Here is an 18,151-nt window from a genome sequence, read left to right as displayed (position 1 = left end):
CAGAAAGGCCTTGCCTTTGGGGTCAAGGCCTTTACCGCTCCACCCCTCTGCTGAAAAATCTCAGAGTCTGCGCGGTTTTTCCAAGCAGCCTAGTGTCCGCTGGAAGTCCAAGGGACAGAACACTGAACTCTGGCCGGCTGGCCCAGCCCTCTTCTGGCACTTTGTAAGCCAGCGGGCCCTTGAGCACCTGCTGGGATGGGAAAGGGAAGGGTCCATGGATTGCACCCTAGAAACTTAGTAGGGTGCATGGATTTCAAACCCTGGTGGCCGCCCAGGCAGCAAAGAAGTGGGGAGGGCACCTTGCTGCCCTTTCATGGCAGAATCTGTGGTTGTCCAGCTGCGTGGGCCTTTTCATGAGGACCCTGTGCAATAAAAGTTTGGTGTTTTGGAACTGAATAATTAGAACGTGTAAAAGCTTTAAATTATGTGGTGGTGTAATTAAAAAACAAAACAAAACAAAACCAAGCTCCAAGTGTTTTGCAAATGGAGGTTTAAATATTGAAGGACTGTATTCCTTGCACTGTGGCATTCTATCAAGAAGTGTGCAGGATTTTTTTTTTTAAGAAAAGTGTTCGAAGTGAGGGAAACAGGAAACCCAGAGGTGCCCCTGTATTTTGGGGAAGGCCTTAGGAGGTCACTTGGAAATGCTGCTGGCTGTGCGGGAGGGGGGCAGATGGGCTGTGCAGGCTTGTCCTTTGCATGGATGTTCTTGTGTGTGGAAACCCAGCTCGGAGCCATCTCCTGATGTGTAAGAATTTCGCAGACAAACCTTGAGCTAAGCAATGCATTTTTTCCTAAGAAAATGTTTGTCTTAAGCGATGTAAATATCCTATGTATTTCCGCTAGACTCTGGCTTCAGGTCGGTTCCCCCAAAAGGCTCAGAAGCGATTTGAACAAAACAGCATGTTTTCCTCCTAGCTTGCTCTCCTTATCTATGTTAAGGAAATGATATATTTGCCTGCAATACTGCCTTTCTTCAAGATTCATGTCAATCAAGTTTTGGCCCGGGATGACTCACCTGCTGCCAATATTATCTCAATGCATGTCGTGGGGGAGGGGCCTGGTGCCATTCCCTGAAACAGTTCCTTTCTTTCCTTAGCTGACTGCTAGTGCCTGTAGAATATCTGGCTAAAGACCAGCAGGGGGTACTCTTACTACCCCCCCCACCCCGCCTCGAGTCTAAGTCAGCAGCTTTCTCTATCTCTTTAATACTTTAATAACACTTGATGACACAAAAGCTCTGAGCGATCAAATCATATCAAATCTTCATTTCAGATTGAAGATGCATTCCATGGTATTGCCATCTTAAGTCTTTCCATCGTTATGGAATATCTGTCCATGTATTCAGGATAGTTTTCAGCCAGGGTGTATAATTTCCAGTGTGCCAGTCTTGTCATCCTCGTTACATCCATGGCAAAGTGTTTTATTCATGTTGATATTATTGAAAGGGAATTTTTTAAAATTCCTTTTCAGATTATTATCTGCTAATGTATACAGATAAAACTGTGTAATCATTCATTTTTATCAGTTTGGACAGCTTGATAGTTGTCTTTAATTTCTTTACTTTCTGACACTTTAAGATTATCCTGGGACACGTATGTAATGCCTCACCCCTAAATTCAGACATGTGTTCAAAGAACTTCTGTCCTTTTATTTATTTATTTATTTATTTATTCTTTAACATTGAAATCGTTTTGACTATGCTGGGTGTTTGTTGCTAGATGGAAGTAGCTAGGACCTCTGGACTGCAGTCTCTCATCTCTTGCTGACCTCTTGTTGACCTCTGCAGAATCCTGGTAGGTGGGAGCTTGTTAGTTCCTTGTTCCTTATCAGAACCTCCTGTGGTAAGTGTTTTTCTCTTCTCTGTTGCCTGGTAAGGGTGGGTGGTCATGGGCATCCCAAAGTTGGCTAGAAGTCAATTATTTAGGCAGGCTTGTGCACAGATATGGGAGAAGGCAATGGCACCCCACTCCTGGAAAATCCCAAGGATGGAGGAGCCTGGTAGGCTGCAGTCCATGGGGTGGCTAAGAGTCGGACACCACTGAGTGACTTCGTTTTCACTTTTCACTTTCATGCATAGGAGGAGGAAATGGCAACCCACTCCAGTGTTCTTGCCTAGAGAACCCCAGAGACTGCGGGGCCTGGTGGGCTGCCATCTATGGCGTGGCACAGGGTCGGCCTCAACTGAACCACTTAGCAGCTGCAGCAGCAGCAGCAGCAGTGCATAGATATCAAAGGGGATGAGAACAGTCAGGTAGGATCACATATGTCATCGTGAAACAATACTTCTCCTCTTAGCCAAAGCTAACGAAAGATTTCTGTTCTAGGTCAACCTAGAAGAGATCACTTAAGAGGTAAAGAAACTTAAACTCCATTAGCAAAGGCAGTTCAACATCTCAAGAAAACTTGTGCTAGGCACAAAACTCTTTTCTGGGGGCCTACTTTCCCTACAACCTCCTTATCCCATTCTGTACCCATTCCTTTGCTTCTGCCGTCCTGAAAATGCCACCTGTAAGACAGAACTACTTCGTTTTCCTTCTTAAAGTGTGATTGCATTCCATACATTCTTGTAATAACAAGTCATACATTTCCCTTCAGCAACCAAGAACTGACTCTTATATTGGCATTTGATAGATTGGTGAGCATACCTATCAGTGATAATAGCGCCCACCCCGCTTCCTGCAAGAACAGAACAAAACAAAACAAAACAAAAAAATTGCTTTCTTACATTTAATATGTTCGGATGGTGCCAGTCACTATTCATGCAGAGTCAAAAATCTCTTTTGTTTCTGTGTAAAAGGGAGGTCCTTTCAAGTCGTGAATGTTTAAGAAGTTTCATTTATTTGGAAGTGACCTAGCTATTCAATACACTGTCGTCACTTAGTTTAGCACCAGGATAGAAACTCAGGTAACCAAAACACCTGGAGGAACGATTGTAAGTTCAGTTCAGTTCAGTTGCTCAGTCGAGTCTGACTCTTTGTGACCCCGTGGCCTGCAGGACGCCAGGCTTCCGTGTCCATCACCAACTCCAGGGGCTTGCTCAAACTCATGTCCATCGAGTCAGGGATGCCATCCAACCATCTTATCCTCTGTCATCCCCTTCTCCTCTGCCTTCAATCAAGACTATGAGAGGCAGATATTTTAGAGTATAATTATTGTTAAGAGTTTATCTAAAAGCTCATATCACATTTACATATTTTACATTGGTTGTTGCTGTTTCCAGGTACTTTCTTGCTGACAAGCTTGTGACACATATAACAATAGAGCAATTTTTACCTCAAAAGAAACCTAGGCACTATGTACATGTTGTGCTTAATGTTGTTGACTTTTAGACATGTCTATAGTGGAGGAGCAAAACCAAAAATACTAGATATTTAATATTGACTAGTTCCCAGTTCACGGGACTCTGACATTCATTTAGGTCAATGTTTTCTTGTATTTCCAGCAGTTTGATTTGGAAGGGCTGCCTTGTCTTGAGACCATTGAAATCAGAACTCAGAACTTGAGCAATATTATCAAAAAACACAAGGCTCACACTGACATATACCTTAATCCAGACAGACAGACAAGACATCTTCCAGTTTTCCGCCTGAGATTTAAAATATTTCTTTGAGCCGTTTTCCTGGGAAGTGGGGGGGGGGGGAGTGGGGGTGGCAGCGAGGCAGGCTTGGGTAACAAGCTAATTGTTGGTCATTGCATATGCAAAGAACCAGCTTTCCGGGTTCCAAGGAAAAAAGCTTCCTTGGTACCCAATTTTGTTTGGATCTATAGACTCTCATGGCCCTCCTAGGTCAGGACATCTTTCCTTTCTGTAGTCCTCGTTTGAACCCTAAATCATAGACAGCTTGGATTGTCTCTGTGGGGTGGATGTATTGTCCTCGTGTTTGACCTGGCGGCAGTAGCGAGGTCCGAGAGCCTCTCCTGGAACCGGGCGTGGGGACAGGGCTCACCGGGAGCCCCTGGTGGAAGTGGGCAATGCGCCGGGAGCGCGCCAGGGGCGGGGCGATCCCAGGCGGCGCGGGTCGGGGTTCCGGTCGGGAGGGGGTGGGGGGTGGTAACAGTTGTGCTCTCGGGGGTCCCCACTGCAGCTGGAAACGCACTGGGAGTGCGGCAGGGGCGGGGTAAACCTGGGCTGCGCGGGTCGAGATTTAGATGGCTGTGGGTGGGGGTTCGGTCCCAGTTGTGCTCTCCGGGGTCGCCACTGCGGCTAGGAACGCCCATTTCCTATGCTAATGTGTCCCCAAGGATCCACATCTAGTGGGTGCAGCGGAGGGCTGCAGGCCACAGGTCAGAGAACTGGGACTGCTTGGAGCAGGGAACCAAGTATTCCGCCCTCTGTTGGCACATTCTCGGAGCTCCCCAACCTGGTGGTTGCAGAAAGGCCTCGCCCTTGGTGTCAAGGCCTTTACCGATCCACCCCTTTGCTGAAAAATCTCAGTCTGCACGGTTTTCCCAAGCAGCCTAGTGTCCCCTGGAAGTCCAAGGGACAGAACCCTGAACTCTGGCCGGCTGGCCCAGCCCTGCTTCTGGCACTTTGTAGGCCAGCGGGCCCTGGAGCACCTGCTAGGATGAGAAAGGGAAGGGTCCGCGAATTGCACCCTAGAAAGTTAGTAGGGTGCATGGATTTCAAACCCTGGTGGCTGCCCAGGCAGCAAAGAAGTGGGGAGGGCACCTTGCTGCCCTTTCATGGCAGAATCTGTGGCTGTCCTGATGCGTGGGCCTTTTCATGGGGACCTTGTGCAATAAAAGTTTGGTGTTTTGGTACTGAATAATTAGAAATTGTAAAAAGTTTAAATTATGTGGTGGTGTAATTAAAAAACAAAACAAAACAAAACCAAGCCCCAAGTGTTTGGCACAGGGAGGTTTAAGTATTGAAGGCCTGTTTTCCTTGCACTGTGGCATTCTATCAAGAAGTGTGCAGGATTTTTTTTTTTTAAGAAAAGTGTTCGAAGAGCTTGAAACAGGAAACCCAGAGGTGCCCCTGTATTTTGGGGAAGGCCTTAGGAGGTCACTTGGAAATGCTGCTAGCTGTGGGGGAGGGGTCAGATGGGCTGTGCAGGCTTGTCCTTTGCATTCATGTTCTTGTGTGTAGAAACCCAGCTCGGAGCCATCTACTGATGTGTAAGAATTTCGCAGACAAACCTTGAGCTAAGCAATGCATTTGTTCCTGAGGAAATGTTTGTCTTAAGCGATGTAAATATCCTATGTATATCTGCTGGACTCTGGCTTCAGGTCGGTTCCCCCAATAGGCTCAGAAGCGACTTGAACAAAACAGTATGTTTTCCTCGTACCTTGTTCTCCTAATCTATGTTAAGGAAATGATATATTTGCCTGGAATACTGCCTTTCTTCAAGATTCATGTCAATCAGTTTTTGGCCCAGGATGACTCACCTGCTGCCAATGTGACCTCAAGGCATGTCGTGGGGGAGGGGCCTGGTGCCATTCCCTGAGACAGTGCCTTTCTTTCCTTAGCTGACTGCTAGTGCCTGTAGAATATCTGGCTAGAGACCAGCAGGGCGTACACCCCGCCTCAAGTCTAAGTCAGCAGCTTTCTCTATCTCATTTATACTTTAATAACAATTGATGACACAAAAGCTCTGAGCGATCAAATCATATCAAATCTTCATTTCAGATTGAAGATGCATTCCATGGTATTGCCATCTTAAGTCTTTCCATTGTTATGGAATATCTGTCCATGTATTCAGGATAGTTTTCAGCCAGGGTGTATAATTTCCAGTGGGCCAGTCTTGTCATCCTCGTTACATCCATGGCAAAGTGTTGTATTCATGTTGACATTATTGAAAGGGAATTTTTTTTAATTCCTTTTCAGATTATTATCTGCTAATATATACAGAAAAAACTGTGTAATCTTTCGTTTTTATCAGTTCGGACAGCTTGATAGTTGTCTTTAAATTCTTTCCTTTCTCATACTTTAAGATTTTCCGGGCACCGTACATGTACTGCCTCACCCCTAATCTCAGTCATGTGTTCAAAGGACTTCTGTCCTTTATTTGTTTACTTATTTTTTGCAACATTGAATTCGTTTTGACTATGCTGGGTCTCTGCTGCAAGATGGAAGTTGCTAGAACCTCTGGACTGAAGTCTTCCATCTCTTACTGACCTCTTGTTGACCTCTGCAGAATCCTGGTTGGCGGGAGCTTGTTAGTTCCTTGTTCCTTACCAGGACCTCCTGTGGTAAGGGTTTTTCTCTTCTCTGTTGCCTGGTAAGGGTGGATGGTCATTGGCATCCCAAAGCTAGCTAGAAGTCAATTATTTAGGCAGGCTTGTGCATAGATATGGGAGAAGGCAATGGCACCCCACTCCAGTACTCTTGCATGGAAAATCCCATGGATGGAGGAGCCTGGTAGGCTGCAGTCCATGGGGTGGTTAAGAGTCGGACACCACTGAGCGACTTCACGTTCACTTTTCACTTTCATGCATGGGAGGAGGAAATGGCAACCCACTCCAGTGTTCTTGCCTAGAGAACCCCAGGGACTGCGGGGCCTGGTGGGCTGCCGTCTATGGGGTCGCACAGAGTCGGACACGACTGAAACGACTTAGCAGCAGCGGCGGCGGCAGCAGCAGCAGAAGCAAGGCATCGATATCAAAAGGGCTGCAAACAGTCAGGAAGGATCACATATGTCACCGTGAAACACTACTTCTCCACTTAGCCAAAGCTAACCAAAGATTTCTGTTCTAGGTCAACCTAGAAGAGATCACTTAAGAGGTAAAGAAACTTAAACTCCATTAGCAAAGGCAGTTCGACATCTCAAGAAAACTTGTGCTAGGCACAGAACTCTTTTCTGGGGGTCCACTTTCCCTACAACTTCCTTATCCCATTCTGTACCCATTCCTTTGCTTCTCCCATCCTGAAACTGCCACCTGTAAGACAGAACTACTTCGTTTTCCTTCCTCAAGTGCCATTGCATTCCACATACTTTCTTGATATAACAAGTCATACATTTCCCTTCAGCAACCAAGAACTGACTTTTATATTGGCATTGGCTATAGCCCGCCCCCCTCCCCCCACCCACAAGAACAGAACAAAACAAAACAAAACAATTGCTTTCTTACATTTAACATGTCAGGATGGTGCCAGACACTATTCATGGAGAGTCAAAAATCTCTTTTGTTTCTGTGTAAAAGGGAGGTTCTTTCAAGTCGTGAATGTTTCAGAACTTTCATTTATTTGGAAATGACCTAGCTATTCAATACACTGTCGTCACAAGGATAGAAACTCGGGTAACCAAAACACCTGGAGAAACGTTTGTTAGTTCAGTTCAGTTCAGTTGCTCAGTCGTGTCTGACTCTTTGGGACCCCGTGGCCTGAAGAACGCCAGGCTTCCGTGTCTGTCACCAGCTCCAGGGGCTTGCTCAAACTCATGTCCATCGAGTCAGTGATGCCATCCAACCATCGTACCCTTGTCATCCCCTTCTCCTCTGCCTTCAATCAAGACTATGAGAGGCAGATATTTTAGAGTATAATTATTGTAAAGAGTTTGTCTAAAAGCTCATATCACATTTACATTTTTTACTTTTGTTGTTGTCGTTTCCAGGTAGTTTCTTGCTGACAAGCTTGTGACAGATATAACAATAGAGCAATTTTTACCTCAAAAGAAACCTAGGCACTATGAACATGTTGTGCTTAATGTTGTTGACTCTTAGACATGTCTATAATGGAGGAGCAAAACCAAAAATACTAGATATTTAATATTGACTAGTTCCCAGTTCACGGGACTCTGACATTCATTTAGGTCAATGTTTTCTTGTATTTCCAGCAGTTTGATTTGGAAGGGCTGCCTTGTCTTGAGACCATTGAAATCAGAACACAGAACTTGAGCAATATTATCAAAAAACACAAGGCTCACACTGACACATACCTTAATCCAAACAGACAGACAAGACATCTTCCAGGTTTCCGCCTGAGATTTAAAATATTTCTTTGAGCCAGTCTTCTGGGGAGTGGGGGGATGGGGGTGGCAGTAAGGCAGGCTTGGGTAACAAGCTAATTGTTGGTCATTGCATATGCAAAGAACCAGCTTTCCGGGTTCCAAGGAAAAAAGTTTCCTTGGTAACCAACTTTGTCTGGTTCTATAGAATATCATGGCCCTCCTAGGTCAGGTCATCTTGCCTTTCTGTAGTCCTCGTTTTATCCCTAAATCATAGACAGCTTGGATTGTCTCTGTGGGGTGTATGTATTGTCCTCATGTTTGACCTGGCGGCAGCAGCGAGGTCCGAGAGCCTCTCCTGGAACCGGGCGTGGGGACGGGGCTCACCGAGAGCCGCTGGTGAAGGTGGGCAGCGCCTCTGGAGCGCGGCAGGGGTGGGGCGCCCCGGGCGGCGCAGGGCGGGTGTCGGCTCCTGGCAGGGTAGGGGAGGGCTTCCCAGTTGTGCTCTCGGAGATGGCCACTGCGGCTGGAAACGCGCCGGGAGCGCAGCCAGGGTGGGGTAAACCTGGGCTGCACAGGTCGAGATTCCGCTCGCTGTGGGTGGGTGGTCGGTCCCTGTTGTGCTCCCGGGGGTCGCCAATATGGCTGGGAACCCGCCGGGAGCCCGGCAGGGCCGGGACGAAACCTGGCGGCGCGGGGCGGGGTGGGGGTCCGTTCGCAGCGGGGGTCGGCTCCTGGCAGGGGTGGGGGAGGGCTTTCCAGATGTGCTGTTGGGGGTCGCCATTGCGGCTGGGAATGCCCATTTCGTGAACTCCTGGATCCCCAAGGATCGGCATCCATCGGCCACAGCGGAGGGGTGCGGAACACAGGTAAGGGAACGGGGACTGCGTGGAGCAGGGAACCATGTATTCCGCCCTGTGTTGTCACAGTCTCAGAGCTCCCCAACCTGGTGGTCGCAGGAAGGCCTCGTCTTTGGGGTCAAGGCCTTTACCACTCCACCCCTCTGCTGAAAATCCTCAGAGTCTGCGCGGTTTTCCCAAGCAGCCTAGTGTCTGCTGGAAGTCCAAGGGACAGAACCCTGAATTCTGGCCGGCTGGCCCAGCCCTGCTTCTGGCACTTTGTAGGCCAGCGGGCCCTGGAGCACCTGCTAGGATGGGAAAGGGAAGGGTATGCGAATTGCACCCTGGTGGCCGCCGAGGCAGCAAAGAAGAGGGGAGGGCACCTTACTGCCCTTTAATGGCAGACAGAATCTGTGGCTGTCCTGCTGCGTGGGCCTTTTCATGGGGACCTTGTGCAATAAAAGTTTACCGGTGAACTTAGGGAACTTCCCAGTGTGCTTCTGACAGATGAGGGATGCTGTGGAGTTGGCGGGGCCTCTCAGGACTCTGCTGGGTTTGGCGCAATGGAAGAGGGCCTCATCTCCAGGGAAGGCAGGAACCTCAGGCTTCCTCTCCGTTTCGGACTCCGACCGCAGGGTACCTGCAGAGTTGGGACAGGAGAGTCAGGAATCGTCTTGTCTGAGGAAGGGAACTCCGCTTGCCTCTCGAGGTGCTCAGGGGGTCTCAGGCCCCTTGTTGAGCTGTGTGTGGAACCTGCGGGTATTTCCGGAAATGCACGACGGTGACAGTGCCCCTTCGTGTTGTGCCTTCACCCACTGGGTTGCCTTCGAAGAGGTGTCCGGGCATCGGGTTCTTATGAAGAGCAGACTGGGAAATCGGGGTCGTTCAGCATTTGGCAGCACCCACGTGGGTTGTCTCGAATTTCCTCATGAAACCGGCCTCATCCTGAGGTGTGCCGCGAAGGTCATGAAACTCTTCCAGACAAAGCAGAGGAATCGACCCTCCTTTGGCGATCAGGAGGGGAGAAGTGGCTCAGATGAAGTGCTGCTGGGAACCTCGGTGTTTCCCTCAAGTGAGACAGGTATGTCGGGTAACTTTTGGGGTTGCATAAAGCGTTCCAAGTACCATTTCACTCTTCAAAATGGAACGTTGGACTTCTCTTGGGGTGCTCCAGCGGGCAAGGGCCTCATCTTGGAATGACTGCGGAACCACTTGGTTTTTCTCGAGTTGCGGTGGGATATTTGAGTTACCACAGGGAATTCATGCTTCCTCTTGTGTTGGCCCACAAAAGTCTTATCTTCCATTCGAGATTCGAGGAAGAGCTGGAGGTGCGCTCTAGTCACTGAAGGCAAAAGAGACCCCACCAAGGCTTGTGTGCAGGACCTAATGTTCATCTCAAGACTCGACAGAAATCTCGGGGTTGCACTCCAGACTCACCTTGGAGTCAGGCCTCGTCTCGAGGGGAAGCAAAGGACTCTGCTCTCCTCTCGAGTCGGACGGGTATGTCTTGGAGCCCACTGAGTGGCTTAAAGGGAGTCAAACCTCCTCTGGTGTTTGGAGGGAGGACACGGTATTGCTCTCCAGGCAATGCATGACATGAAGGCCCTCATCTCCCAATGACTGGGGCGTCTCGTAGGTTTTCTCGAGCTGTGGCGCTATGTGGGGTTTCTCACGAAGTAAGACTGGGAGCTCAGTGAGCCTCTCACGTGGTGCCAGGGCAGTCAGGTCTCTATGCACGTGGTGAGAGGGAGCCCGTCATTGTTCTCGAGTCATGGTAGTGGAATTGGGCCTGAAGACGTGTTAAAGAAGGACTCTCAAGGTCTTTCTTGGGTTGCAGCAGGAAACTCTGGGTTCCATCGACTTGTGCCAGTGACCTCAGGAAGCTTCTCAGCGTGCCTCTGAGAAGTCAGGGTCACTGTGGAGTTGGGAGGGGCCTCTCGGAACTCCACTGGGTTTGGTGCAATGGAAGAGGGCCTCATGACAAGTTGAGGCAGGAACCTCAGGGTTCCTCTCCTGGCTTCGAATGCGCCGGATCTGACTCGGATCCCAGAGTCCCTGCAGAGTTGGGACAGGAGAGTCAGGCCTCGTCTTGTGTGGAGGAATGGAACTCCGCTTGACTCTCGCGTTGTTCATGGGGTGACAGGCCACTTGTCGATTTGTATGTGGAACTTGCGGGTTTTTCTGGACGATGCACCGGGGTGTCACTGCCCCTTCGTGTTGTGCCTTGATCCACAGGATTGCCTTTGAGTTGGGTTCTGCCATCGGGTTCTTATCAAGAGCGGACCAGGGAATCGGGGTCTTTTGGCATGTCGCACCACCCATGAGGCTATGTCTCGAATTTCCTCGTGAGACTGGCCTCATCTTGATGTGCGCCAGGAAGGTCGGGAACGCCTTCCAGACAAAGCAGGGGAATCGAACCTCCTGTCGCGATCAAGAGGGGAGAAGAGTCTCAGATGAAGTGGTGCCGGGAACCTCGGTGTTCTCCTCAAGTGAGACTGGTATGTCGGGGAACTTTTGGGGTCGCATCAAGGGTTCCAAGTAACTTTTCGCTCTTCAATACGGAACGTGGGACTTCTCTTGAGACGCTGTAGCGGGCAAGGGCCTCATCTTTCGATGACGGGGGAACCACGTGGTTTTTCTTGAGTTGTGGCGGGTTTCTCGAGTTACAACGGGGAATTCAGGCTTCCTCTTCAACTGGCCCAGGGAAGTCCAGTTTTCATTCGAATTGCGAGTTAGAACTGGGGATTGCTCTCGAGACACTGCAGGGCCAAATAGACCTCAACTAGGCTTGTGTCCAGGACCTAATGTTCCTCTGCTGGGGCGACAGCGATCTCGGCATTGCATTCTCGACTCACCCTGGGAATCAGGCCTCGTCTCGAGGGGAAGCCAAGGACACCGCTCTCCTCTCGAGTCGCGACGGGTATATCTTGGAGCTCACTGTGTGGCCTAAAATGAGTCAAGCCTCCTGTGGAGTTTGGAGAGAGGACTCAGGATTGCTCTCCAGGCCATACAGCAAAAGAAGGCCCTCATCTCGTGAGGACTGGGGCGTCTCGTGGGTATTCTCGAGCTGCGGCTCCAGTGTGGTGTTGCTCACGAGGTATAATGGGGAGCTCAGGGAGCCTCTCCTGTGGCGCCAGGGAAGTCAGGTTTCTACGCGCGTGGCTAGGGGGAGCGCGTCATTGCTCTCGACTCATGGTAGGGGAATCGCACCTCAAGACGTGTTGAAGAAGGACTCTCGAGGTCTTTTACGGGTTGGGGCAGGAAACCCTTGGTTCCCTCGACTTGTGCCGGTGATCTCAGGAAGGTCTAAGGGTGCCTCTGAGAAGTCAGGGATACTGTGCAGTTGGGAGGGGCCTCTCGGGACTCCACTGGGTTCGGTGCAATGGAAGAGGGCCTCATCTCAAGTGGAGGCAGGAAACTCATGTTTCCTCTCCTGACTTCCCCTGGGCCAGATCTGACTCGGATCGCAGTTTCGCTGCAGAGTTCGAACAGGAGAGTCAGGCCTCGTCTTGTGTGGAGGAATGGAACTCTGCTTGCCTCTCCAGTTGTTCACGGGGTGACAGGTCACTTCTCGAGCTGTGTGTGGTACCTGCGGGTTTCTCTGGATGATACCTGGGGGTGTCATTGCCCCTTCGTGTTGTGCCTTCATCAAAAGGGTTATCTTCAAAGAGGTGTCCGGGCATTGGGATCTTATCAAGAGTGAACCGGGAAATCGGGGTCTTTCGGCATGTGTCACCATCCACGAGGCTATGTCTCGAATATCCTCGTGAGACCGGCCTCATCCTGAGATGCACCGGGAAAGGCGGGAACCCCTTCAAGACAAAACAGGGGAATCAACACTCCTGTCACGATCCGGAGGGGAGAAGGGGCCCAGATGTAGTGGTGCCGGGAACCTCGGTGTTCTCCTCGAGTCAGACCGGTGTGTCGAGGAACTTTTGAGGTCGCATCAAGGGTGCCAATACCGTTTCGCACTTCAAGACGGAACGTGGGACTTCTCTTGAGACGCTGTAGGGGGCAAGGGCCTCATCTTGGGATGACGGGGGAACCACGTGGCGTTTCTCGAGTTGTGGCGGGATTCTCGAGTTTCGACGCGGAATACAGTCTTCCTCATGTGTTGGCCCAGGGAAGTCCTATCTTCCATTCGAGTTTCAAGGGAGAGCTGGGGATTGTCCACGAGTCACTGCAGGGCAAAATAGACCTCATCTAGGCTTGTGTCCAGGACTTAATGTTCGTCCCTAGGGGCGACAGGGATCTGGGGGTTGCATACCAGACTCACCCGGGGAATCAGGCCTCGTCTCGAGGGGAAGCAAAGAACTCCGCTGTCCTTTTGAGTCGCGATGGGTATCTCTTGGAGCCCACTGTGTGCCCTAAAGGGAGTCAAGCCTCCTGTGGAGTTTGGAGAGAGGACTCGGGATTGGACTCCAGGCCATGCAGGAAAAGGAGGCCCTCATCTCGAGATGACGGTGGCGTCTCGTGGGTTTTCTCGAGCTGCGGCGCCAGTGTGGGGTGTCTCATGAAGTACCACGGGGATCTCAGGGAGCCTCTTGTGTGGCGCCAGGAAAATCCAGTATTCCTTTCGAGTTGCGAGTTAGAACTGGGGATTGCTCTCCAGTCACTGCAGGGCAAAATAGACATCATCTACGCTTGTGTCCAGGACCTAGTGTTCCACTACTGGGCCGACAGGGATCTCAGGGTTGCATTCTCGACTCACCCGGAGAGTCAGGCCTCGTCTTGAGGGGAAAAAAAGGACTCCACTCTCCTGTCGATTCGCGACGGGTATCTCTTGGAGCCCACTGCGTGGCGTAAAGGGAGTGAAGCCTCCTATGGAGTTTGGAGAGATGACTCAGGATTGTTTTCCTGGCCATGCAGGAAAAAAGGCCCTCATCTCGCGATGACGGGGGCGTCTCGTGGGTTTTCTCCAGCTGCGGCGCCAGTATCAGATTTCTCACGAGGTACGACGGGGAACTCAGAGAGCCTCTCGTGTGGTGCTAGGGACGTCAGGTCTCCGTGCATGTGGTGAAGGGGAGTGCGTGATTGCTCTCGAGTCATAGTAGGCGAATTGGGCCTCAAGACGCATTGAAGAAGGACTCTCGAGGTCTTTCTCGGGTTGCGGCAGGGAACCCTGGGTTCCCTCGACTTGTGTCGGTGACCTCAGGCAACTTCTCAGGGTGCCTCTGAGAAGTCAGGGACACTGTGGATTTGGGAGGGGCCTTTCGTTACTCAACTGGGTTTGGTGCAATCGAAGAGGGCCTCATCTCGAATGGAGGCAAGAACCTCAGGGGTCCTCTCCATTTCTGACTCGGGTCGCAGAGTATCTGCTGAGTATGGACAAGAGAGTCACGCCTCGTCTTCTGTGGAGGAATGGATCTCCGCTTGCCTTTCGAGTTGTTCACGGAGTGACAGGCCACTTGTTGAGCTGTGTGTGGAACCTGCGGGTTTTTCCAGACGATGCACAGGGGTGTCAGTGCCCCTTCGTGTTGTGCCTTCATCCAAAGGGTTGCCTTCAAAGAGGTGTCCGGGCATCGGGTTCTTTTCAAGAGCGTACCAGAAAATTGGGGTCTTTCAGCATGTGGTACCACCCACGAGGCTACGTCTCGAATTTCCTCGGGAGACCGGCCTCATCCTGAGGTTCGCCGGGAATGTAGGGAACCCCTTGCAGACAAAGCAGGGGAATCGACGCACCGGTCGCGATCAGAAGGGGAGAAGGGGCTCAGATGAAGTGGTGCCGGGAACCTCGGTGGTCCCCTCGAGTGAGACCGGTATGTCACGGCACTTTTGAGGTCGCATCAAGGGTGCCAAGTACAGTTTCGCACTTCAAGACGGAACGTGGGAATTCTCTGGAGATGCTCTAGCGGGCAAGGGCCTCATATTGCGATGACGAGGGAAACACGTGGTTTTTCTCGAGATGCGGCGGGATTCTCGAGTTACGACGGGGAATTCAGGCTTCCTCTTGTGTTGGCCCAGGAAGTCCAATCTTCCATTCAACTTGTCACAGAGAGCTGTGGGTTGCTCTCGAGTCACTTCAGGGCAAAGAGTCCTCATCTAGGCTTGGGTCCAGGACGTAGTGTTCCTCTCCAGGGGCAACAGGGATATCGGGGTCGCATTCCAGTCTCACCTGGTGGGTCACGCCTCGTCTCGAGTGGAAGCAAAGGACTCCACTATCCTCTCGAGTCACGACGTGTAACTCTTGGAGCCCAATGAGTGGCCTAACGGGAGTCAAGCGTCCTGTGTAGCTTGGACAGAAGGTTCACGCTTGATCTGCATACCATTCAGTTAAAGATGGCCCTCCTCTCTTGATGACGGGAGCATCTCATGGGTTTTCTCGAGCTGCGGCGTCAGTGTGGGGTTTCTCACGAGATATGATGGGGAGCTCAGGGAGCCTCTCATGTGGCGCCAGAGAAGTCAGTCCTCCATGCGTGTGGCCAGGCAGATCGCGTCATTGCTCTGGAGTCATGGGAGGGACTAGGGCCTCAAGACGCATTTAAGAAGGACTCTCGAGGTCTTTCTTGGGTAGGGGCGGGAAACACTTATTTCCCTCGACCTCTACCGGGGACCTTAGGGAACTTCCCAGGTGCCTCTGAGAGGTGAGGGATACTGAGGAGTTAGAGGGGCCTCTCGGGACTCGACTAGGTTTGACGAAATGAAAGAGGGCCTCATCTCGATTGGAGGCAGGAACCTCAGGCTTCCTCTCCATTTCTGACTCCGACCGCAGGGTCCCTGCAGGGTTGGGACAGGAGAGTCAGGCCTCGTCTTGTCTGAGTAATGGAACTCTGCTTGCCTCTTGACTCGTTCAGTGGGTTTCAGGCCCCTTGTCGAGCTGTGTGTGGAACCTGCGGGTGTTTCCAGAAGATGCACAGGGGTGTCATTGCCCCTTCATTTTGTGCCTTCCCCCACAGGGTTGCCTTCAAAGAGGTGTCCGGGCATCGGGTTCATTTCAAGAGCGGACCAGGAAATCGGGGTCGTTCGGCATGTGGCAGCACCCACGTGGCTCATCTCGAATTTCCTCGTGAGACCAGCATCATCCTGAGGTGCGCCGGGAAGGCCGGGAACACCTTCCACACAAAGAAGGGGAATCGACTCTCCTGTCGTGATCAGGTGGGGAGATGGGGCTCAGATGAAGTGGGGCCGGGACTCTAGGTGTTCCACTCGAGGGAACCCGGCATTTCAGGGAACTTTAGGGGTCGCAACAAGGGAGCCAAGTACCGTTTCCCACTTCAGGACGGAACATGTGACTTCCCTGGGGACGCTGTAGCGGGCAAGGGCCTCATTCTGTGAAGACGTTGGAACCACGTCGTTTTTCTCGAGTTGAGTCTGGATTCTCGAAAACGACGGGGATTTCAGGCTTCCTCTTGGGTTGGCCCTGGGAAGCCCAATCTTCCCCTGGAGTTGCGAGGGAAAGCTGGGGGTTCTGCTCGAGTCACTACAGGGCCAAAGAGACCTCATCGAGGCGTGTGTCCAGGACCTAATATTCCTCTCAAGGGAAGACAGGGATCTCGGGTTTGCATTCCAGACTCCCCCGGGGAGTCAGGCCTCGCCTCGAGGGGAAGCAGAGGACTCCGCTTTCCTCTCAAGTCGCGACACGGATCTCTTGGAGCCCAATGAGTGGACTCAAGGGTGTCGAGCCTCCTCTTCAGTTTGGAGAGAGGACTCGGGATTGCTCTCCAGGCCAGGCAGGAAAAGAAGGCCCTCATCTCGCGATGACGGGGGCGTCTCATGTGTTTCCTCAGGCTGCGGCGCCCATGGGGGTTTTCTCACGAGGCACGACGAGGACCTCAGGGAGCCTCTCGTGCGGTGCCAGGGAACTCATGTCTCCATGCGCATGGCGAGGGGGAGCTGGTCATCACTCTCGAGTCATGGGAAGTGACTAGGGCCTCAAGACGCGTTGAAGAAGGACTCTCGAGGTCTTTCTCGGGTGGCGGCGGGAAACCCTTGTTTCCCTCGACTTCTGCAGGGGACTATAGGGAACTTCCCATGGTGACTCTGAGAGGTGAGGGATGCTGTGGAGTTGGCAGGGCCTCTCGGGACTCTGCTGGGTTCGGCGCAATGGAAGAGGGCCTCATCTCGAGGGGAGGCAGGAACCTCAGGCTTCCTCTCCGATTCTGACTCCGACTGCACGGTCCCTGCAGTGTTGGGACAGGAGAGTCATGCCTCGTCTTGTCTGAGGAATGGAATTCTGGTTGCCTCTCGAGTTGTTCCGGGAGTCTCAGGCCCCTTGTCGAGCTGTGTGTAGACCCTGCGGGTTTTTCCGGATGATGCACGGGGGTGTCAGTGCCCCTTCGTGTTGTGCCTTCACTCACAGGGTTGCCTTCGAAGAGGTGTCCGGGCATCGGGTTCTTATCAAGAGCGGACCGGATAATCGGGGTCGTTCGGCACGTGGCACCTCACACATGGCTAGTCTCGAATTTCCTCCTGAGACCGGCCTCATCCTGAGGTGCACCAGGAAGGCCGGGAACCCCTTCCAGAGAAAGCAGGGGAATCGACTCTCCTGTCGCGATCAGGAGGGGAGAAGGGGCTCAGATGAAGTGGTGCCGGGACCCTCGGTGTTCCCCTCGAGGCACCCAGCGTGTCGGCGAACTTTTGCGGTCTCATCAAGGGTGTCAAGTACCGTTTCACACTTAAGGACGGAACATGGGACTTCCCTGGAGACGCCGGGAATTTCGGTCTTCCCCTGGAGTGAGACCGGTATGTTGGGGAACTTTGGGGTCGCATCAAGGGTGCCAAGTAGCATTTCGAACTTTAAGATGGAACGTGGGACTTCTCTTGAGACTCTAGCTGGCAAGGGCCTCATATTGCGATGAAGGGGGAACCACATGGTTTTTAAGACTTGAGGCTGAATTCTCGAATTACGATGGGAAATTCAGACTTCCTCTTGTGTTGACCGTGGGAAGACCAATCTTCCATTCAAATTGTGAGGGAGAGATGGAGGTTGCTCTCGAGTCACTGTAGGGCAAAATAGACCTCATCTAGGCTTGTGTCTAGGACATAATGTTCCACTCCAGGGGCGACAGGGATCTCGGGGTTGCATTCCAAACTCACCCGGGGAGTCAGGCCTCGTCTCGAGGGAAGCAAAGGACTCCGCTCTCCTCTCGAGTCGCACCGGGTATTTCTTGGACCCAACTGAGTGGCCTAAAGGGAGTCAATCCTCCTGTGAAGTTTGGAGAGAGGACCAGGGATTGCTCTCCAGGTCAGGCAGGAAAAGAAGGCCCCCATCTCTCCTTGACGGGGGCATCTTGTGGTTTTTCTCGAACTGCGGCGCCACTGTGTGTTTTCTCACGAGGTACGATGGGGTACTCAGGGAGCCTCTTGTGTGGTACTAGGGAAGTCAGTTTTCCTGCTTGTGGCAAGGGGAGCGCGTCCTTGCTCTGGAGTCATGGTAGGGGAATCGGGCATCAAGAGACGTTGAAAAAGGACTCTCCAAGTCTT

This window comes from Bubalus kerabau, chromosome 21 (genome assembly GCF_029407905.1).
Source record: "Bubalus kerabau isolate K-KA32 ecotype Philippines breed swamp buffalo chromosome 21, PCC_UOA_SB_1v2, whole genome shotgun sequence".
In the NCBI taxonomy this organism is placed as follows: Eukaryota; Metazoa; Chordata; class Mammalia; order Artiodactyla; family Bovidae; genus Bubalus; species Bubalus kerabau.
The sequence above is the reverse complement of the archived record's forward strand: the minus strand, read 5'-3'. Positions refer to the sequence as shown.